The sequence below is a fragment of the Chelonia mydas genome, chromosome 2 (genome assembly GCF_015237465.2).
Source record: "Chelonia mydas isolate rCheMyd1 chromosome 2, rCheMyd1.pri.v2, whole genome shotgun sequence".
Classification (NCBI taxonomy): domain Eukaryota; kingdom Metazoa; phylum Chordata; order Testudines; family Cheloniidae; genus Chelonia; species Chelonia mydas.
Window position 1 is genome coordinate 159166851 of NC_057850.1, and position 24883 is coordinate 159191733.

Consider the following 24883-nt stretch of genomic DNA (forward strand, 5'->3'; position numbering starts at 1 on the left):
CAACTCTTCCAATTTTATCGCAAGTCCCATGATATTTGGTATTTTTTGCACACAGCCCCAGCTCTTGGAATCATGTGATTAGAAGAGCCCTTCCACTTTCATGTAAAAGAAAAAAAAAATGTCTAGCCCTCAAGGTTGCAAAAAAAAGTTGTAAAATGTGTCCCGAGCACACCCAAACAATTGAAAAACTAACAGCAAGTAAAAAAGAATCCCAAATGTGTTTTTTCCCCCTTCATCTCATGGTTTTTTGTGTCTGACTCATGATTTTTTAACTTTCTAATGTGGTGGTAGTACCTCACACCAACTTTGCAATGGGATAAATGTCTACCCAAGAGGCAAGACAACAGAGAATCAGGACCAAGTTATGACCTGGAAGTAGCACAAGCTCCCTTCCCTTATATAGTTTTAGGCCCCTCTAATAGCTTGGACATTGCTTTTATAGTTGCCAATACAGTAAGCTATTTTTCTAATAGCCTTTCCACTTTTTGTACCTTTCCACTTCACTCTGAACTTTGATTTTTATTCAGGACCAAATATCAATCTTGTCTGATGTATCTGGAGCATTTCAGGAAAAAAAGAATCAGATTTGCGAGTGTATTTGTACTGTGAAGAGGGCATAGGCCAAGCTGTTAATTGTGCCAGAGGAGAATGAGATGATGCAGTGCTGCTTTCTGTGCTGTTGTTGCTGATGCTGCAGTATTTGTTCCTGAAACATAACTCCCTTCTATTTGCTCTGCTACCTGTATTGTGTGGAGACACCTATACATTCATGTAATTTCCAGTGCCTGAACAACAAAGCCATTCTCCCCCATCACAGCTTTAGTATCAGTTTTATAAGTGATACAAAGTCCTTTCGGTGACCCCTTCCTATCATAATCTCCCTCAAAATTGTATGGCAGCCCGCAGGGTCTGCAGATTGACTAGTTAAAAATACCCATTTTACCCATGACCTAAACATTACTATTGTGCAGGATATAATGCTGTTTGAGGACTCCATCCATAGTGTTCAGACTTCCTCCGTCCGTATGTCAGATATATCTAGTTAGAAAAGCCTGCAAAGGTGGTGCTTTTATGTTTACATCTTCTCATTAATGCATTCAAGCATAGCCTTGGTTCACACTGACTGTTAATCCACACATATACACAAAGGGAACATTCCTGTTCAGAATCAGATCCTGAAGCAGTGATTCTACTTGAAGTACTGCCTTTGATCTGAGTGTGTCCATTGGCTTGTGCAGTTACAGCCATTTGATTTTCTCACCCTCAGTGGTACAATTTTTACCCCTGTCAAGGGCACACTCAAATTACAACACTGACTCTCAACTTGGTTGGAACTTCATTAGCTTACATCCCAACAAAAAATATGTCTCTAAATCCAGGGAAGTCCTGACAATGATAAAAGAGGATGGCGAGTTACGGGTGTGTTGTATCTTTTGTTTTTTACACAAACAAATGTATCAGAAAGAAACCCCAGGGGTCAGTGGGGTCTAAACAACTGCATTTGCTAACAGTGTGCAACATACAAGACCTAGCTATGGTCTAGCTATGGCCTCCTTCTGAAACACAGGAGGCACTGAGTACCACTGTGGACCTTAAAAACTATTTAAAGGATACTACTCAATTCCTACATACTACAGGGAGGTATCTGCTATAATTGCCCTGTAACACCCTCTTCAAACTGTGTTAAAAGAAATTTCTCTGTTTTTAAAGACAGATTTTGTAGAGGTTGTTAAAATTCAGAAACAAATATTAACATGGAAATGCCTGAGGAAGCTCCAGGTTCTCTATGCCTGGTGGAGCTCTGCTCTTCGTGCCTGGTATCTGCCATTTTGCGGATGTACAGAGCAATCTGGACAATGTGGTTTATACACATAACTTACTCTTCTACTGCTGCTTCTGGCCAAGCCTCCACTCTACCAGCAGGTTGCATTGCATGTCTCAAATCCCATCTGTCCTAATACCCATGGTCCCATGAGGCCTCCCCCAGCTCGTGGGAGATGCAGAAGTGTATGTGTCCTGCTAGCTGCCTAGAGAGCACTGGAACCAAAAACTGGTTCTTCCTGCTCCTCAGTGGAGTTCTGGATGGGGTCCCTTAAACCCCTCACTCCATGGAGGAGCCAAAATCAGGCCACTCTTCCCATCTGGACCAGTAATGTGTCTCCCACGCTCTGACACAATGGCAGTAGTGGCAACAGGGTCCCCTTCCCTTAGGGTGATCAGATAGCAAATGTGAAAAATTGGGACGGGGGTGGGGGGTAATAGGTGCCTATATAAGAAAAAGCCCCCCAAATCAGGACTGTCCTTGTAAAATTCAGACATCCGGTCACCCTACCTTCCCTCCTAAGCAGCAGCAGGATGGTTCCCTCAGAACCACAGCAAGATGGGTTCTCAGAGCAAGAAGAAAAGACTTCAGCTACAGCAGCTGGAGTCCTGGTCTGTGCTGGTGGTGGGTGTGGAGTTAGGTGGCTTCCTTCCTGGCTCTACTGTCCCGTTCCTCTTCTGGAGGTTTTCTGCAGACGCAGGTAGAGATCACTGCATTGGTTTCACTCATGTCAGTTTCCTTCCCAGTCAGAGCTATAGTTTCAGGCTCTCTGCACAGTCAAGCAGAGTTACACTCAAATCATGTTTTCATATCTATCTTCAGAAAGATGAGAGTCATCAACTTTTTTTAAAATAACAGCTTAGATTCAGGGAGGCAGAATAGCTATGGCTGAATCTGGCTCTGGTTCCCTAAATTACAAACTGAAAATCTTTTTTCAGCTAGTGGAACTTAAATCAACAAAAACACTGTGGCATGAGGGAGAGCAGGGGGTGAAGTAGCAGATCAGACACATCCCAGTATTGTTTCTATAAGTGGATATGGTTTAGGAGTTTGAAGAAAAAAATGAGTTTTCCTTCTAAACCTACCAGTTAAAACCACCTGCTGTTCACGCACAATCAACAATCTAATGCATGCCTAGGCCAGAATCAGAGTCTATCAATTGGCACCAATATATTTTCTATTTTCACACCGAGAGATAGGTGCTTCTACAACAGGCTAACACCCTTCCGCAGCAGCGATGGTTGTGAAATTATGCCTACACAACGAAGTTGAAAGCCCACTCCAGCTATCCTAGATAGTCATGAGGAGCAGATATTTATATTCCAACTGCCAGGTCCACCAGCCCACTGGTGAATTGTCCTAAGAGTTGCAGTCCAGAAGATGAAAGGAAAGACAGTAAGGACCCATGCAAATAAAGAGATTCACAAATACCCGTGTCAGAGAAAGAGGTGATTAACAGTATGACAATTTTACAGTACAACCCCAAACCACATACTAGAAGGGAACAGTGTGCTACCTATAAAACCCCGGCTCCCTTGCTGGGGCACCCCACCTTACATGTCATAATGTGATATTTGGATGTCTCCTATTAGAACCCATCAGAACTTAGCCCTGTTGGGAGAATGGATGGAAAAGAAGTAAATTTGCTACACAAGTTTCCTCACGCAGCTACCTTTAAAGGGACAAACCCTTGTATTGGTTCAATTGGTTCAATTTATCAAGAGATCTGACACTGCCCCAGTAGTCCAAAAGCATATCTTCCACTCTGCCATTAACTGGCAGTCATTACAGGCCTGGAGAAATCAGAGTGTCATAGTGTTTAAGGCCAGAAGGGACCACTAGATCATCTACTCAGATTTCCAGTATATCACAGGGCCCCAACACTGCCCAGCGCCAGCACACTAAACCCAACAACTGAAATGAGACCAAAGTATTACAGCCCACAGGTAACTAGAATATTATGTGCCACAGGCAGAGAGGAGGAGGGACTGAGGTGCACCAGTGCTCGAGGTGCCCACAAAGGCAGGGAAATAATTAAATGAGATATACCCAGATAATCCTGGCAATTGACCCGCACCCAAACTTTGCAGAGACAGGTGAGAAAACCTCCCAGGTCACTGCCAATCGGCCCTGGTGGAAAATGACTTCTGAATCCCACACATATGGTGATCAGTTAGGCCCTGAGTTTGTGAGCAAGAAGCAGCCAGCCAAGCAGCTGAAAGAGAGAACCTCAGTGCCACCTCAGATCCCTGGCCCACTCTGCCCAATGTCCTATCTCCAGCCATGGACATCCCTGAGTCTTAACAAGAAGGAGATAAAAACCCTCCCAGCATACCCTGGGGTGGGGTGGGGTGGTAACTTCCCTTCTTGACCCCTGCCAGTAGCCAGCTGAAACCCAGAAATGTAAGCTTTAGCAACATAAGCAAGAAATAAGTAATTTTTGCCAGTGCTCACAAGTGTAAGGAATTACTTTGAAAGTTCTTATTTAGATTGAAAGATGTTCAAAAGCCATCTGTGTCATTAGCATAAGTAGTGTTTATTTTGTTACCTTTGTTCTTCCTAAAAGTACTCAGGCTAGTGTTTTGTTTTATTTTATTTTACTCCTTTGGTTTAAAAGAAAAGAGAAAAAGGAAAAGAACTTCACTTTCCTTCCCTGTCTGGGGGCATTTCCCTCCCCACCCCCCCACCCCACCCAGGCATCTAGTAGACACATAATTATTTTCTTTTTCAGTTTTTTTTAAAAAAAAGTAGACATGCTCTTCTGCATATTCCTCCCTGCTAGAGGATGACACCCCCTGCCCAGGGGCTTGCCTGGCTCTCTCTGCTCCAAGCCCTGCCTCTCCTGCCAGGAGTCAGTTCCTGTAATGGCCAGACACTCACTGTGCCTGGGAGACCCTCACAGAAGTGCTTTACCTGCCTCACCTAAAACTGCAGCCTCACGGGAGCTGGGAGCTGAAGTAAAAATTCCCCCCTATAGAGAAAACACTTCAGTCTGCAGGGGACCCCGGATCATCCCCGGAGCCTTCACTTCAAAAGGGGTCGAGTGGTGAAGAGAGAGAGAGAAGAAGAAGAAGCCACCAGCAGACTCCCCTGGAAAGGCTCCTCCGAGCAACTGGCCAGGCAGAGGGGTGTTCCCCAGTGCGGCCATCTCGGCACGGACCCCGAGTAGCTGGCCAGCCTGTGGGACTCCCCAGAGCCGCCACCTCGGTAGGACAATACCAGCAGAGGAACCTCCTGCTGCGAGCTCAGCTGCCGCTCTGGTTGGGCAGGGAAGCTCTGGAAGCTGAAACCTGAGAAGGGGCTTCCTGCTGTGAGCTCCGCCCTGCTCTGAGCTCTGCTCTCCCACCCACAAGGGGCTTCTGTGAGCTCTGTGCTGCTCTGAGTTCTACTCTGGGCCCCGAGAGGGCACAGTTACCGTACCATCGCTAAAAGAGCGACCCAGAGAAGCCCTGCTGTCAGCTCTGCTTCAGCACCAAGACACCAGAGGCTTCCACCATCATGCTCTGAGGCAAGGGTACAGTCCCCTAAGGAGAGAGGACAGTTACCGTACCATCTCTAAAAGAACGGCATAGAGAAACCCTTTAGTACCAGATGCAACAAAACTCCCATCTAGGAAGCGTTCTGAACCTTCCCAACCATTGATACCGACTACAGACACTCCTCTGGGGTTCCGGATGAGCCCATGGTAACACAGGTGCTCTGATACTCTGGAGAACTGTGCCCTCAGTACCCAGGGAGAGACAATTACCATACCATCTCTAAAAAAGTGGCACCAACAAACTTTTTGTACTGGGCAAAATTCTCATTTAGAGAGTGCTCTGCCCAACTATCGGTACTGACAATGTACCACGGACCCTCCTCTGTGGTACCAAATGAACCCATGGTACTGCATTAGCTCCGGTACCCTGGAGACCTGATGATTGGGGAAGAACCACAATCCCCATTACTTGGTACCAGGACCCCAGTATCGAGCACACCTCGGCACCCAGAATCACTCCTAGCACTGGCCGTATACTGCCAATACTCCAGTCAGTGGCACCCTTACCCACTGACGAATCTGACACTGGCCAGGAGGAGATCATTCCCTGGCCCCTCAAGGTGGCCCACCACCATACTACAAGGGTCATCCCCAATTCCTTCACGCCAACTGCCCATGCCTGCCTTCCTGCCTCTCCCTCCCAAGGCCATATTGTAACTCTAGGGGTATATACACACATATGGTGCAACCGTCTCCGGTGTCTCTCAGGGAGAGTCCACCAGATGGTTTGCTACAGCCTGGCACCTGAGCCAGGGCAGGAGAGCACCTGAGCCAGGACAGGAGAAAGTTTTTTCGGAACAGGAAAGAAGGGAGAAGGGGAAGAAAAAAAGACACACCTGAAGAGGAAGCTACCTCTTCAGCACACTTCTCCTCATCTCTCCCAGATGAGACTGTGCTGCGCCACCTCCCCTCCCCCATCACTAGGTGAAGATTTAAGAACTTTCTGGATCTTACCAAGAGGGTGGCAGACAAGCTGCAGATTCCCTTACAGGAGGTGGCAGATACACATCACAAGTTGGTGGAAATTCTGCACACTGCCTTCTCATCTAGAACTGTCCTCCCAATTAATGAGCTGATTCTAGATCCTACCAAAATCATCTGGCAGAGCCAGCCTCCATCGCACCAACCAACAACAGAGTGGAAACAAAAACAACCCTACATCTCTACCTTAAGAGGCAGACTTTGTTTTCAACAACTCCATCATAGTGGATGTGGTTAATGCATGAAGCAAGCAACATAATGCCAAGTCAACTCCATATGATCAGACTTCGAAAGTTGGCATATTCATCAACAACATTACTGTTTAGAGTCATAAATTACCAAAATATCATGGCCAAAACAATTTTGTTAATCTTGGGAAACCCAGGATGTTTCTGAAACATTACTGGAAACACAAAAAGAACAGATTCAGACCATTCTTAGAGAAGGTCAGTTAATAGCCAGACCGGTCCTAGAGACACCACTGGATGTAGCTGTTACAGCTGCCAGCCCAGTCTCCATGGCAGTGGTACTGAGGTGGGTTGTGGGGTTTTTTTTGTTCGCTACACCTCTCTAGATTGCCCAAAGAGCTACAGACTTCCAATTTGAAGGGCCAAACTCTTTGCGGAGAAAACAGATTTTCTCTCCACATCCTGAAGGATTCTCGGACCGCACTACACTCCTTAGGAATCTACACTGTGGAACAGAAGAGAAGATATACCTCTCAACCACACCACAGATCATAATCTTCTCAATACTTACCATCTCTGTGCTGTTTTGAGCCACAGTGTAAGAGGCCCAGGGCTCAAAAGTGAGAACAGTCTGCACCGCAGTCCATGACCTCTCAAACTGCTTCTTATAAGCACTTTGATGAGCTGGTCGGGGGCCTGAACAATGATATCTTGCAGCATCAGTTGCCATCTATACACCTGTCACACCACTCAGAAGTCACCTTACCTTACTTCATAGCAGTTAGGACCAGCTCTAGACCAAAGAGATTGATTTCGAGCCCTGAACTTACAGGGTGCCTACTTCCATATCTCAATACAATCATCGTACAGGAGATTTCCTACTGCTTACCTTTGGGGCAGGATCATTATAGGTTCAGACTGCTCCACACAGGGTAGTCTCCAAGGTTCACTTCATTGTAGTGGCATACTAACACCAGTATAGTGACTGGACTTTATCAGCACCAACCTGATGCAGTACAAGTGAGAGCGCTCCTCTCACTACCCACACTCACCACCCTGGGACACAGGTCTCCCTAATATGCTGGGGAGCTCACCTGCACAACAATAAGGTTCAGGACAAATGGTCTTCCACAGAAATGACCTTCCATATCACTCTTTTGGGGCTAGGGGCTGTCAGGAGTGCCTATGCACAAACTCTGCCTTTCATCAAAAACAACACACAAAGGTTATGATGGACTTAATGTGACCTGTATGTTTTGTATAAACTGCCAAGGAACTGCCAGATCGCCCTCCCTCTGCAAGACAGCATTCAAACTTTGGAATTGATGCACCCATCACAATGTGCTCATCTCAGCTGTCTGTCTACAAGGGATACAGAATGGGATAACCAACAGTCTCAGTGGGAATTTTCTCACGACAATGAGTTTATACTGAATTCACAGGTGCTTCAAGATATAGCCACCCTTTGCAGAAACATTCACTGGCAGTTGCCCTCATCTTCCCAGGGGACAGGGCCCACTTGTATGTCTTTTCCCAGTTTCCTACCCGATCCAAAATGCTGTTGAAAATTCAATGAAACAAAGCGAGAGTTATTGTGATTGCCCCTCTTGACTATGACAACTCTGGCTCCCTTACCTGACACAGATGGCAATATGCCCTCCTGTTCCTCTGACATCAGCCCATTCCTCACCTGCTCTCTCAAAACAATGGGCTGACCCTTCACCCCAATCCATGGGTCCTCCGCCTCCAGGCTTGGATCTTTCTTTGTTCCAAGGCTTAGCAGCAGAATGCTCTGACAAGCTGAAACACATGTTGCAACACAACCACAAGTTGACCACTCCACATATCTACAAAATGGAAACGACTCCAAGTTTGTACCATTCCAAATGGACAGACCCAACCTCATCTTTCCTCCCTCTGATTTTGCGCTAAATTTTAAACTCTCACTCAGCTCCCTTAAGGTACATCTCATGGCAAAAATGGCTTCCCACTTGGAGTTTGCTCAACCATTAATGCGTAGACTCTTTAAGGGCATTGCCACCTGCTCCAGCCTGGGACTTTAATCTAGTTCTCAGGGCTTGGACTAGACCTCCCTCTGCGTCCAGGGCAACTTGTTCTCTCTTACACCTGTCCATGATGACAGCATTTCTAATTGCCATCACCACAGCTAGGCACATAGGAGAAATAGCGGCCCTGATGGCACACCCATCATTCATGGCCTTTGTCTTTAAAACAAAACAAAACAAAACAAAAAAACTCTAAGGCCATATCCCAAGTTTCTCCCTACTTTTTTCTGCACTTTCGATATGAATCAACAGATCCATCTCCCTGTTTTTTCCCCAAAACCACATTGTCACAACTGGGAGACAATTGTGCATATGCTAGATATTAGAAGGACAGTAGCATTCTACTTGGACAGGACTAAGGTCTTCAGGAAATCCCCTAAACTCTTCCTTTCATCCACAGAAAGATCCAAAAGCTCTGTGATATTTCCTCAAAGACTATCCAAATGGGTCTCTAGTTGCATTAATCACTTAGCAAGGGCGCAACTTGCTTCTGTCCATACGCACTCCATGAGATCAGTTCCTACCTCAATCACATTCCATAGGGATACCCCGTGTCAAGGTTCCTTCCCCACTCTGAACTCTAGGGTACAAATGTGGTGACCTGCATGAAAACCTCCTAAGCGTACTGTTACCAGCTTAGGTTAAAACTTCCCCAAGGTACAAATTAATTTTACCCTTTGTCCTTGGAATTTCCACTGCCACCACCAAACTTTAACTGGGTTTACTGGGAAATGTAGTTTGGACACGTCTTTCCCCCCAAAATCCTCCCAACCCTTGCACCCCACTTCCTGGGGACACCCTATCTCCCCAATCTATAGAGCAATGATTGGGGCCTCTGTCCATACTTTCGCAGAACATTATGCGATCACTGAAGATTTGGCCACTGACACCATCTTCAACTCCACAGTACTCTCTGTAGTAAAAGACTCCGCTCCGAAGTCCCAGCCTCCAGTGGTGGGTACTGCTCCGGAGTCACCTAAAGTGGAGCACCCATAGGGACACTACTCGAAGAAGAGGAAGTTACTCACCTTGTGCAGTAATGATGGTTCTTCGAGATGTGTGTCCCTATGGGTGCTTCACAACCCACCCTCCTCCCCTCTACTTCGGAGTTCTCTATAGGGCTCTGTGGTAGAGAAGGAAGTGAGGGAGGTTCTCCCGTGCAGTGCTAAATAGCCTCGAGGCAGACCATGAGGGAGAGAGAGCACATGCACAGGCTCAAGGGGACACTGCTACCAAAAATCTTCGATTAGAGGTGCAGGGGCACACAGACACCTAAAGTGGAGCACCCATAGGGACACACATCTCAAAGAACCATCGTTACTGCACAAGGTGAGTAACTTCCTCATAAGGAAGGTCGTGGCCCATTTTATTTCATTTTATTACATTCTAAGTACTTTCACTCTAAGCATATTCAGGCTTTAAACAATCCAAAAAAATGTCATGTTGGGATGCTAACAGATCTTTAAAAACAATCAGAGACGTCTTCCCCTTCCCATTCATGCGTAGAGCTCTCAATAAGAGCAAGAGAAGTTATATTCCTCACATATCAAGGAGAGAACAAACCGCCAGAAATCCAATGTATTTTAGGGATGAGCAGATCTTTATCTCTTATTTTTATGTTTAATTTTCATATGATGATTAAAATCTATTCAAAACTGATATGAACAAGCCTTAGGTTTAATTTTGTTTTTTTCATCCTGAGCCTCTTGCCCTTCCAATCTGTAAAATGCCTGATACGAGCCCAAATTAATTGAAAACTGTATAGATAATCTTTTACATCTTGGAAGAAAATGCATTTTTAGATTTTTGCCCTTGATAGCTGAAGTTCTATTAGCAGCTGTGAATTGAAAATTTTGAAACAGCTTATGCAATAAATTAGACATTTCCAAATCTAGACATACGCAGATCTCAACTCACCCCTTTCTATAAAGACAAATGCAAACTTTTGAACTTAATTATAAACTCCTCCCCACCCCCACCTTTATTTCTGAGTGATGGCATCGCAGTGCAAAGCTATTTACCTCATTATAGAAATGTCATAAATTGCTGCTAAGTGAGATAATGTACCATAAAAGGTCATCATAAAATGTACCATAAAATTATGTTTAAAAATAATCATTTCTGTTCTTGTACATAACAGTTCAAAGTTAGAGATGCTGCTTCAGGTGTGGACACTTGTATGATTTGCATATTTTCTCTTTGACACAAGAACCAGCTGAATTATTTCATAAATGAACTTCAGCAGAGCTGGATTTAACATACATCTCTTTCTGTAGACAGATTGTTCTATTATTTCTTCCAGACCTCAAAGTCATTTTGTAGGTATCCCTCACTGATACTGTGATACTGATTCAACGGTGTAGGTTTAGGTGGGGGAAAGAGACTGGCATGTGGGAGAGTGCTCTGAGAGGTAGGCTAGACTCATTTCTCCAGACCATCATTGACTTAATGGGAAAACACACCAGTTCCTCATTATGCCTGCCTATAGTCTGCTAACACAGATTTCTGGGCTGTAGCTCCTAATATTCGTAATTTGTGGTGTCACTGAATTTCTGTACATATGTTGACGCGATTTAGAAGACAAATAATGTATCTTCTGAACTTTTGACTTGCCCTACACAATGAGAGCTATTTCTCTTCCCACAAGCAATTTGAGCAAACTCTCCCCAGCTCCCACCCCATCTTTTTCCTATTTGAAAAAGGTTATACACATGGTGTTGTCATGAAGACAAGAATATGATTCCTTGACTCAGTGACAATTTACCAAGGCAAGTGTAAAACTTGTGTTCTGGTCTCTGTTCAATTCAATTCTACTTTATGCTTCAGTTTGACATGTGGTGTCCCTCTCTGCAATGGACTAACCTTCACAAAAACTTTGTGTAGGCTATACAGTTCCTCGCAAGGGGTCTCTTTGAGCATTTTAGATACTACTTCTGGATAGATACACATGCCCACTTTACTCATGAGTAAAACAGTCTCTTGCAGGATGAGGTTGGGAATAGGGAAGGGAGCAGACTTTTAAGTGTATTTAGTCCCCCAGTAAGTGCCTAATCCAACATCTAATCAATGGAAAGACTCAAACTGACTCAGGTCCCAGGTTCATAGGGGCAATGCTCTCTCCACGTGCCACAGATCAGTGCACCCTCTGTTATCTTTTCTACATTCACATTTCTACATTCTGATGTCTTTTCTACATTCACAAGGTTACCTGCTGCTGACAACAGATTCAGCAGTGGATACAGCAGTAGGAACTGGTGCTGAATACAATGTAGCTGAGAGTGCAGCTCAAGACAAACCATGGTTGATGCAGGTTTTTAGAAATGGTGCAGAACATGTTTTGTCATTGGTTATTAACGTCAGTTGAGCGACTCAAAGAGTCAAATGGTCAACAGAGAATCACAGAAATGTATGGCTGGAAGCGACCTTCAGGGGTCGTCTAATCCAGCCCCCAGCACTGAGGCAGAATTATGTTACTGAGCTCGTCCAGGACAGGTGTTTGTCTAATAAGTTCTCAAAACCCACCAGTGATGGGGATTCCACAATCTCCCAAGGTAACCTGTTCCAGTGCTTAATTAGCCTTATAAATAGTAAGTTCTTCCTAATATTTAAATTCCTTGCTGCAAATTAGGCTGATTACTTCTTGTCCTACCCTCAGTGGATATGGAGAACAACTGATAACTGTCCTCTTTATAAAAGCCTTTAACATATTTGAAGACAGTTATTAGATCGCTCTTCAGTCTTTTTTCACAAGATTAAATATGTCCAATTCTTTCAACCTTTCCTCACAGGCCTTGTTTTCTAAACCAGTTAGCATTTTTGGTTGCTCTCCCCTAGTCTCCTTCCAATTTTTTGACCTCTTTCTTAAAGTGTGCCCAAAACTGGACACAACACTCCAGCTGAGGAATCACCAGTGCCAAGCAAAGCAGAATAATTACCTCCCAAGTCTGACATCCTATTCTCCTGTTAATACATCCCAGAATGACATTTGCCTTTTTCACAACAGCATCCCTGGCCACATACTTTTAAAGACAAGTTCCAAAATTGGAATTGCTATTGACTTTACATAGAATGTGGCCAGATGGCTGGATGTGATGTGGATGACTGGATAGATACATGAAGACTTCTCAATATTTTACAGCTGCTGAACAGCAATTTTAAATATCATTCACTTGTAAATGAAGTAAAGAATAATAGGAATAAATATGAATCACATGTTGGAAACAGAATCAAAATTGCCATCCATTTTTTTTAAATATTATGTTTTACAGGCAACTTTACCTCAGCTCAGAGCTTCCTTTTGTGGCTTAAATACAATTCAACCAATTAATTTACAGTCATTATTGACCTATCTTTCCTTTCCAAATCCTGACACTAAAATGTGATTCCCAAATTGATTTACACGGGCTTTCTTTATAGAGATTATCAATCAAAAATGATCCATGACTATAAAGATTTTTTTGTCTTGTTGCATTTTACGTGCATACAAGGATAATGTGACTGAGATGCTGATATGAGAGTCTGGATCTCTTGGCCATGATTACAAATGATTCTAGCATTTTCTCCAGAGGCTCCACATAATTGAGAAATTTCATATTGAAGCTGTGTTGAAAAAATTACAGCATTATTGAACTGACAGCATCCATCAATATATACTATAGGTTAAGAAAGGTAAGTGTCTTCACATAAGCAAGAAACAAAGGTAGACACTTCAAAACAGAAAATTATTATTTCATGAGTTATTCCAGACAGAAAATTTACCTAAATTGATCAAACGATATGAAGTGAAAGTGCCCATTCCTGACCCTACCTGACTGCCAAGAAATCCATTATGAATGTTTGGAACTCAATGTAATTACCAAAAAAGAAGAAAAGACTGTTTAAAGCATGCTCTATGTATTTTCTCATTACTGTTCAGTTTACACTATTTCATAAAGGTACAAGGGGAAGAGGAATAGCAACATGAGGAGAAAAGGAAATAAAAAGAGAGAGAGACAAAAATCTATTGGCTAGATCCTCAAATGATGTAAATATGATGCAGCCTCATGTAGGTCAAAGAACTTGTACTGATTTGCACCAGCTGAACATCTTGTTGCATTGTAATATTGGTATTCTACTCCCAGTCTCCTTCTGTAAGAGCTGCAGTTGCCATGTGATAGGCATTGTGCTTGTTCAGCACAGCAATATACATAAATATGTTCTACGTCCCATTAGTGTGGTTGTGGTTTTGTATTTTCCAGCTAGCAAGCAGAAGCCAGATTTTTTTTTCTTTGCTGAAAGTAATGGAAGACAGAAGTGCAACGATTATCTATCCTAGAATTTGTACATGAGCAACTCCTCTTAGAATCATCCCTGACTGAAATCCTTATCTTTCTTCCTTCCTTTGATATGAATAAAATAGATACAGTTTTCATAACATTTAACTGACCTGATGCTAAGAGTTGCTAAGCACCCATAGCTCTCATTAAAGTTAATGGAATTCCCTGTTTGTGGTGATGCGTTAGAAAACTATGATCTAAGATGATAAAGCCAGAACTTTATGACCAAAATTTTCAAAAGTAATTACTAATTTTGAGTGCCTCAAGTTTCATAAGCCCAGGTGGCAGCACCTTGGAATTGATTTTCAGAGGCCAGGACCACTTGCAGGTCTTCTTGAAATTGGTGGGAGTTGCGGGTGAACAACAGGTTTGAAAAATCAGGAAAGCGATTATCAAGTTAGGCATCCAAAAGTTGAAACATCTTAAATGCATGAGAACTTTTGAAAATCAAGCTAAAAATCTCATGCCAGGGGATAAATACACTGGGTCCTTTAAATACACACACACACACATTTTTATAATATTGGTATAAATGGAAACAATTTGCTGGGCTAATAAATATTTTGGATTACACTAATGAGACAATATACGGGCTGCTTAGAATTTCTATGCCCCAGGCCTCTACACAGAACACTTTGCACATCTTTGTTGGCACAAAGGGGCCAGAAATGTGCCCAAATGGGGCATCTGAAGATTATTCAAGCCTAGTAGATGTGTTGTTGAGTAGAGTGGTCAACCTTCCAGGATTGTCCTAGAGTCTCCAGGAATTAAAGATGTACCTTTTATTAAAGAGTATATTATGTGATGAAACCTCCAGGAATACATCCAGTCAAAATTGGCAACCCTAGGTTGAGCTGGAATAGATAAGGTATTTGGGGTTCAAAGGAGACAGAGGGAATGGTCTGAGCACATTGTGCTGTGGAAATCATGAGCCAGCGGAGTAGGAGGCTTTTACAAGAAAGCAGAATTTAGAGGCCTCAGGGGTACAGAAACAACAAATAGGATTTTTTTTTATGGGTTCAGTGTCAGCAGAACCACAGTGTAATTCTTTAGAGGGTGCATGACTTCCCCCTAAAACTACAGATGAAAAACTATTTGTTATGGCTTTTTTCCCCCTAGGCATTTTCACATACTAATGTTCACACTTCTATCTCTTTGTGTGTCTTATAAAGGAAAAACAACTCAGCCATTTCATGGAGAAAAGTGGTTTACTGCATCTGCCCACTACTTCTATCCTCTGCTTATTTCATAAGGCAACTATATTTAAAGTGCCATCAATGGTAGTTTCACTGACATGAAAGAATATAAGAGCTCCAAAGAAGCCGTTACATTCTTTACTGTCAATGAGCTGCACATTAGGAACAAATTCTGCTCTGTTACAATGGTGTAATTCCCTAGCAATTCCACTAAATTAAATGGAATTACTCCTAATATATACCATGTAACTAACATTGGAATCTGAGTCTAGGAAGTATCAAAGTGGGGTTTAATACAATGGATCATAAAGACATCAACCTTAAAGTTCTCTTTATAATCCGCATATAAAGGAGTGCCCCGGTAGGCTATGAGTTCACAGATTGTGGATGGTTCCTGGTTTAATGCACACTCTAAGGGAGTCTAGAAACCACAGATACGAGAGTCCTAAGCAAGGAGTAAACACTGCTAAAATCCCAACATATTTATGATAGATTGTAATGACTGTCTAGTCTATTATGTCCGTAATACAGTTACTGAGAGTCAAAGATCGCATAGTTAAAGAAACCCCAAGTAAGCAGTAAAATCATAAACTATAATGGCTCTAAAGGAGCCTTTAGAGTTTTTCATGTCAAAAGTCAGTACATTTAATTGTCCATTTTCCAATTTTAAAATGTCTGTGAGTAAGTATATGTACTACAGACTAATAGCCTTGAAAAAACCATTATCGACACCATGTAAAATTCCAGACTAAGGAGAAGAATTCATATATAAGCCTTCCAGAAATGTAGCTGATGAATATAATTTCCCTGCAGGTGGGCAGGGAGGGATTTGCATGGAATCATGTAATTACAAATAATGCATTGTGGGTAGATTGTACAGAAACATTCTGCATTTTCTCTCACGTTAACTATGGCTGTGCCAGCCTGTTGTCCACATTTCTAGTACATTTGATTTTCACATTTTTTTAAACACACACACACCCACACACACACAAAAGAAGGAATACTAAAACATTCAGTATTAAAATATGGTTAAGTGTTTGACAAGTCCACAGAGTAAAACAGCCATACCTGTTCAGTCCCAAACTTCATTTTTAGTCTTCCTTCCTGACCTTTACTGATTTTTGGCTTCCTAGAACTAATAATACTTTGCAAAATATATATTTGACCCTCTTCATCCAAGCATCAAAATATGCTTTCCAAACATTAACACAAGCAAGATTTTGACCTACACGACAGTCCTTAATAGGCTCTTGGTTCAGTTGAGGCTTTCTGGTCAATATATGTTGGTATGTTTATAATATCAACAACAAAACAAAGAAAAACAACCAAAGGAAAAAAGTAAAACATAAAATGTGAGAATACATTTACAATAAATGATCTGGAAGGGCATTCATTTTGTTTAATTGCAAATGTATTAGTACATACCAAAAGAAAACATAAAAATTCCACAGCCAACTTTTAAAATGAGCTGGAGGCTTTAAATATACAGGATGACACATTGTGTAGGAGCAAGTATAGTTTTATATTATTTCATTTAATAGCAGACGTTTTGCCTCTCTGGCTTGTCTACAACAATGTATGGTGTCAATGTACTTTTAATATGCTATATAAATCACTCTGCATTGAGATCTGTGTGTAAAAAGCAAATGACTTTCTTGCCAGAAGGGAGGGGGAAATGAAGTGAGGAAGAGGCAGATGATAACACAACAGGGCCCTGGTCTGAGACTGAGCCTCCAAGGCAGTATGATAACACAAACAATAAATAATAATAGTAGCTTTATAAACTCTCACAGTTTTTTTTTTCTTTTTGCAAGTCTTGCGATATTTGATGTTTTACTTAAAGCACCAGCTTCTGGAAGCAAGTGATTATGGAAGAATTTCAGCTCTCATTTAAAGAAAGCAAGGCCCTCCTGCTTGCAGAGAAAACTTTGAAATGTGACCCAAGTGCAACCTAAAGGCTGGGGGAAAAAAAAAAAAAGAAGCCAAACAGAATTGTTGTGTGTTTTTTTTTTAAAGTCTTATGATTTTGGGAGGCCCGACTGATTGGTTTGGGTATGGTAATACTGTATTCTTACTCTGCTTTCTTTTGCTCTTATTGTCATGGAAATTCTTTGGTATTGAAATATATATATTATCAAAAATGTTTTTGTTAGTAACATATTTTCCCTAGGCTCTAAAAGGCAATTTGGAGGGCTGCTGTTCACATCTAGCCACAAAAACCTGAAAACCATTGATGTGTCTCTGTCCTGAAAGCGCTCCCCACACCCTCTCAGAGGTGCAGGTCCTGCTGATTTCTTCAGATGTGCCTCCTATTCATAAAGGTTAGATCATCCAATCAGAAAACAGAAACAAGACCATATGGCTTATATGACCCATCACATAACATGAAGAGTGAGTTATGAATAATTAATCTGCTCATGAATGTCCATACTGAAGAGTTGGTGAGCCATAGACCTGACATTATTTATGCAAAGGATTCACTCAGTGATGGATTATGGATAGAGGACAGATTAGTAAAAAATGCTACATGTTTGCGGATAATTTCTTCTTCTTCTCCCCCTTCTTCCCCTTTCCCTAGCTAGTGGGGGATCTGGTTGCAAGATCAGTTTTTCCAGGCTTTCTGGACCAATGTTCACTCTGTATCTAATCCATGCTCTTGTACACAGTCTAGCCACCATTTTCTTGGCCATCCTTTTGTTCTTTGCCTGCAAACACTAGTCTCAAATACCTCCCTAACAGGATTCTCTTCATCTTCATCTTTATACATGATCATATCATCTCAGTCTCCTCTCTTGCACCTTCTCGCTGATACTGCAGACCTTGGTCTCACTCCTGATGACATTGCTCTGCATATAGTCCAGCAATGTCATCTCTCTCACTGCCCTCAAACATCTCATTTCAATGGCTTTGAGTCTTCTCAAGTGCCTCTCTTTCATCACTCATGGCTCTGATTTGTATTGAAGAGGTGGTCTGACTATGGTTTTGTATATATAGCTGTCACTTAAGTAGTCTGGGCATTTGTTTATCATAAGTCATTGCACTTACCTTGTGTCAGACTTTCCCTGTTCTCAGCAGCTTTGCTTGCAGTTCTGCATCCACTTCTCCACATACCATTTGTGGATAATTTATGAACAGAAAAAGGGGCTAAAATAGCTGATTTAATTTGCCATTGTGCATTGTTTGGTCATGTTAAACCTTACCTTGATGGTGGACTTTCTCTTTCTAACTAATACATTTTGCTCAAACTATTCTGCAGACAATTTTAATTTACTTCAGTATCACTGCCCTAACTTTGGGGTACAGAGAAAATTCTCAAATTGTCCAATAAGCCTCAGTCCAGCACAGTACTTAGGACCTGATTCAGCACAGCACCTAACAACATCCTTACTTTAAAAACATGCTTAACTCCATCCCTGTTCAATAAAGCACTTAAACAAGTGCTTAAATTTAAACACACACATACACAAGTCCCATAGAAATCAATTAATAGTATTTAAGCACATACTTAACCGTAGACATTTGCTTAAGGGCTTTGCTGGACTGGTACCACACTCAGTGTTTAACCATATACAAAGTTGGTGCACATATCTGTGTTACCAATGTGGATGAAGGTCTGGTTCCAAACATATGTCTCTGTTGGTGTTGCTTTTGCTATTAAACATGGATTATGGAATTTGTAGGCAGATTAGAAAGTATGGTAGTTGCCAGTGTTACTGCCAGCCATCCCATCATATGCTTGAAAATTCAGTTCTCATTTTCAAGAAAGGAAAATAATTCATTTTAGATCCTGACAATCTAGTATAGGCTCCTGAAAGCCAATAATAACAAAAGCAGTGCCTGGCCCTGTCAAAGACTTATGCAGAGTTTCAGAAATGGGGCAAATGAAAAAAGTGAGATAAAAAGGGAAGAACAGGCTGTAAGGCCAAAAAGGAAAAAAACATACAATAAAACCTATAGGACATCAGAGGCAAGAGTTCAGTATTGAAAATAATCCTTGAAACTTCTCTATGGAAGACTGACTGCTGATGTTGCTCCTGAGAAGGAAGTTGAAAATTGAGCCTAAGTCCACAGGAAACCAAATGGATTGGCTAGTGGCAGAAAAAGTATCTACAGCTCTACTCCTGACGTCTGAGCAGATGTTTTTTCTTCCTTCAGCTAAGTGAGGTGTTTTCTTCACAGTGTAAATAAAACAACATTCTGAATACAAAAGTATGCATTATGCAATAGTGTGTGTTTATTTGCTCATTTGAGAGAGAGAGAGAGAGAGAGAATTTTAGATCTAGCACTGATTTTGCAGAAAAAAAAGGAACTGAATATATATTTATGATTATTTTTCTGTACCGGCAACATAAGTACCAGGTATGTCTATATAAAAAAACTAAATTCATAAATAGAAAGACATACTATTGTATAAGAATATTTTGTTTACAAAATGAGCAAAAATCTTCATATATTTATTTATATATATATTACTTTAAAATACATCAAAAGGAAGTTACAAATGTATTTTGATAGTATTTGAAATTTAGGAAATGCCAGATATACAGTTACCCAGGCAAATTTAATTCTACCCCATTCTGCATCTATCATGTGCACTGAATGAGGCCAGGATCCTGTGTGGGAAAATAGTATGTGATCATATAATTAAAAATAGTAGTGTAGTGTATATGTAGAATTAAGATGGCAGAGGTGGGAAGGAGGCTGAGGCCTAGTGGTTGGAACAGTGATAGCTGGGCCAGAAATTTGAGCCAGATCTTACAGCTGGCGTCAGGAATTGATTCAGAACAAAATTAATTTAGGGCTAGGGGCTAGGCTGTACCAAAATCAGAGCTGGAGCAAACTAAGGCCTGTGTAGTCTGTCATCACTGTCAGGCAGGGGAGAGTTCCAGGTCATGAAATGACACTGGGCAAACTAAGCTGTTGTTTCTCCTGTGAGGCTAATATTCCTGTCCTGAGAGTACCAAGACAGCTCCTGGCTTTTGGAATGGCTGAAGTGTAGCACAGAAATGACTCAGAACCACATGTGGCTTAATCAGGTTCTACTTCAGGGAGGGTCATCATCTCTAATTTTAGACTCTGACTTTGCAGCCTAATTAAAGTTCTGTTAATGTAGCATTTTGTATATAATTTCCAAGGTGATTTAATATATTTTATTTTTTAATTTTAAATGGAAAGGTTAAAAACAAATTCTCTTATATACAACTCTACCAACCCCCTTCTCCACAACAGGATTTGAACTCTTAACTTTAAATACAGACTGCTACCACTTCAGCTACAGGACTGCCTCACCACCTGTGAAGGATGAGGAACCCTGGTGGTCCAATCAATATTCTATCCTGGTCCCATGGCTTGCTGGTTATATTATTTGGAAGCTCCTTCACAGAGCCATGAGCACAGGTGTCTACCTGAGGCAGTTCGCCAGTTCCCCTGACATCTGTCCCTCCTGCGGCAAAAGGGAGACCCTGATGCACATCTACATCAAATGTGCCAGGTTACAGCCCCTTATTTGTCTCCTCCAAAATCTTTCCCTTAATTTCTGGCTGCACTTTTCCTGCACCTCCTGATCTATGCACACCCTATCTGTGGCCCCAAGAAGTCGCACAACCTCCTCGTCAACCTCCTCCTGGTGCTGCCCTTGGTGGCCATCCACTATACCAGAAGGAGGAAGCTGGATTGAAAGGTGCACTGCGACTGTGGGGCCTACTTCCAATCCTCCCTGATGTCATGTCTCTGGTCAGAGTTCCTCTGGACCGTGTCCCTGGACACCTTTGAGGAGCAGTGGGAACTGACCGGGGTTCACTGCTCAGTGTCCCCTTCTGGATCCCTGCTTTGGAACCTGTGACCCTCACTCCTGTATTTTTCATTTGTTGTCTCCCATAATCTTTTTGCCTGATCCTCCCATAATCTTTGATGCTACAGCTGCTCCCCAACTTCTCAAGCGTCACCACTGCAGAGTGTGCTGCTGCAGCCCAGCATGGACCCAGCATTAGATTAGAATGCTCACCAATTATTATTTTGGCAGGTTGCTGCTGTTTTCCTGAGGAATGCAAGTGCAGATGGTAATGGCAATTCTGAACAGTTTGTAACTCAGCCAAACCTGAACAGAAGTTCGTAAGACAAAGAAAAGACACTTCTCTAGACATGTGCTTCCTCTATGCTGAATTGTAAAGGTTTGCTGCAAGCAGTGGAGGTCAGGACTTCTCAAGAAAGGTCACAAGAACCTTTTATTCTGAAGAGTATCAGACAACCTAAACATAGGAGTCACTACCAGCTCCCTTTATAATAGGTACAAAAGATTATGATAGGGTGTTTACCCCACACAAGGCCCCAAACAGGTAATGTAGGTCAATTAACCTACAGACTGCGCCTGGAGGGGAGCCAAGGGTTGATAATGCTTAATGGGTGATGAAGCCCACTCGGAGAGGAGCTGAAATAGGCTTATAAAGAGAAGAAGTTGATAGCAGGAGGAGGAGGGCTGTAGGTAGGAGCTCTACAGATCTTCCCTAGAGAGGAGGGGAGATGACTAGGCCCTCCTACAGACTACAGACTCTGGCAAGAAGCTGAGAAGGAAACATAGCCATGGGGAGAGGAGAAAACTCCAATGGTAACCCAGAGGTGGCTGGAAGAAAGGTAGGAAAGAGCCCAGGGAAACATCAACAAGGTTGGAGCTTGAGCAGATCATGGTTACTAGGCATAGGATCCTTGGGCTGGAACCCGGAGTAGTGGGTGGGCCCGGGTTCCCCTACTGGGTAGTGTATGAGAAGACTGCCTAGGACAGTATGTCCAGTGGGACTTTCATATCCCAGAAGGGGAAGACTACAGTGACTTGACTGGAAGGCTGAGTCACAAAGAGGGAGTCTAGAGAGAGAGAGACCATGGGCCAACCATCTGAAGGAAGGGGTGTCACGCTGGTCAAGAGCTAATCCCAGATGAGCCACAAAGAGGTGCCCAAGGAGTGTGTAGTAAACCCATCACAAAGATACACAAAAGGTACTATAAAACAGTAACTTATACAGAATACTAAGATGGCCACAAAGTACACCAATTCCTGCCAGATGGTCTACAAAAAGAAAGCAGTGTTAATATATACCCCACTACACTTACATGAACAGTGAGAGCCTTTCAGTGAGGCCACAATACTCAATATGCTTTGAATATCTAAACTGGAGGTAGAAATTTTGATAAAATTATAGATCATCAGAATATGAATGGCAGTTTGCATACCAAGGAAATGTTACATAGCAGTACAAATTATGAACTTTTTCATAAGTCCCAGAAAAGATTCCTTTAAATATCAATATATGATAACTTTTTTTTTCTAAGTTATATTTAGGAAAAAAAGTTATGTTGTTAATCCTGACACAGAGTAAAATAAATTAAAGCTGCCTGAGATAATCTACATGGGTATACTATGGGCAAACCCCAGAGGCCCTCTAATCCCTAGGTCAGCCAGTCGTATAAGGCCACACACCAGGGCCCTTAACAGCTGTTATCATTAGCATGTGGGGAATTTAATTTATTAAAATCCTAAGACAGTTTCTCTACAAATAGATGAAATAAAAGACAAATCCTGTAATGAGAAACAAGCAAGACTGTGGCATGCAAATCTATGTGAGGAAAGCAGACTGATTAAGGAATAGTTTATGGAATATCCATTTGTATCATTCTCACCTAGTGCTGGGTACAGTATAAGAACCTGAATGGAACACGTGTGTCATAACATACATGACTCGGAATACACACAGGAAGAAAATTTGGGTTGAATAAGAAGATACAATTTTACAGTCACTTTTAAGAGTAGAACGACACTTTAGGAGTTTTCAGGAAACCACAGTGACCCGCAATGTAAATTGCACAAGGCAGTCTAATATCATTTATGTCCATTGCCAATTACAACATGTTTATTCCAGTCATTTGCAATCAGATGGCTTCTGACTGATGAATACTTTACCTGGAAGATGAAACTGGCTTTCCATAGATACTAGTGTGGCTAAAAGAAGACTTTAATTACTTTACTTTGTCCCATTCTTAGTTGTACTACAAAATAAGGAGAAACTGCAGGACACTGGGTTCGTTTCACTCACTTGTGCAGGCAAGTTTTCTTTATAATTAGCCAAATGTTTCAAGTCTCTTGCCACAAAATGTAATTCTAACATCTCCACCATTTTCCCCTTTCTGTCTTTGAAATGAAACATTTTGGATGATATCATAAAACAAAAGATCACAATTATGAACAACCTGATGGATTCTGTTGTGACTTGTTTGTGAATTATTTACTTATAGTTCTTGTAGTATTAACATCTCCTTAAACACACTGCTTGAAAACTTTCTGATATGTTATTGATATGGCACTTCTAGGGCTAAAGATTTTATTCTTTCTTAATTCATTATTACTTGTAAAGTGCTTTCAGCCCCTCAGATGGAAACAATGTAGAACTGAAAAGAATTATTAATAAAACTGATAACAACTGAACTTTCTAGGAAGTATACTTATGACTTTGTCCATCTGCCCATCCAACTTTTCTTTTTAATGAGGCTTCAACAACTGAAAAATAGTTCTTATTGGCAAGGTGATTTTTTCAGGCTTTCATACTTTGCAGCAATCCACCCCCAGCAACATATGCCTCTGGCTTAGCTCAGCTTCTGTGCTGTAAATAAATCTCTAATAAGACCTGTGAAAAGTATGATTGGTGAACAAGTGACAAGTTAGTGAAGAATATATGCAACTTATTTTCATATTCTCATTTATCTGAGGTTCATTCTTCTCTTCATCATGATTCAGAATAAGGGTTTACAGAGCATAAAATCAATTAAAGATTATTTAGGTGTTATAAAAACAATTACATATACCTGATGAGTGTGTAGAAATATTTTTCATTTGGTTGATCAACTTAAGAGATTCAGACACAGTTTCATTCCATCAAATATCTCTTTAACATCAACATTGTATATCTGACCATCTAACTTTTAATTCAGTTAAATTAGAGCAAAATAATTGATAAGAGTACAACTATAATGAAGGGTTCAAATCCTGGCTCTATGGAAGTCAATAGCAACACACCAGGGGTTGTTTTCTAAGTCATTCTAATTCCCCTTTTTTAGTTGGTCATGAATTTGTCAGATAATTTATTTGGGACTGAAATTTTCGATTTTGTCATCAGACATAGGGGTGATTTTTAAAAAGTCTGAGCTTGTCTAATTGAGTCATTTTGGAAGTGTGTGCATGGGAGGAAATATTTTTCTTGTACCAGTATGGTCTAACCAGGAATTTTGCACATATATAACTTAACAATAGTTGAAGGTAAAAACATCAAAGGGCAATTGCTTTGTAGGTCTCATTGAGAGGAAGAAGCCAATTTGTAGAAAATGGATTCAGTAGTTTAAAAGTTATAGCTAATTAAAATGGAAAATATTTTTCTTAGTTACCAAAGCAACAACCTCCGGTCAAGCACGTCCTCAAATTTCCAGCTTCTCAAATCCTAAACCAGGGGGCTCACTCATTACTCTGGTCTCTTCCAACTCCAAAGGAAGGCTGGAATACAGACTGGAGCATACCTAGAATTGAATAGCCACTGCTATCTCAATCACTTTATCCAAAACAGAGGTGTCAGACAGGATTAACTGACAAGCACTCCAGCCTAAATAAGATGGTCTCTTGAAGGGAATGCAAATCCTTGTATGTTTCAGGATGTTTAGCACTCTGACCTCACCAAAGTGAGACACTGATAATGATGGTCAATAACATCACAGATTCTTCATTTGCTTTAAAATACT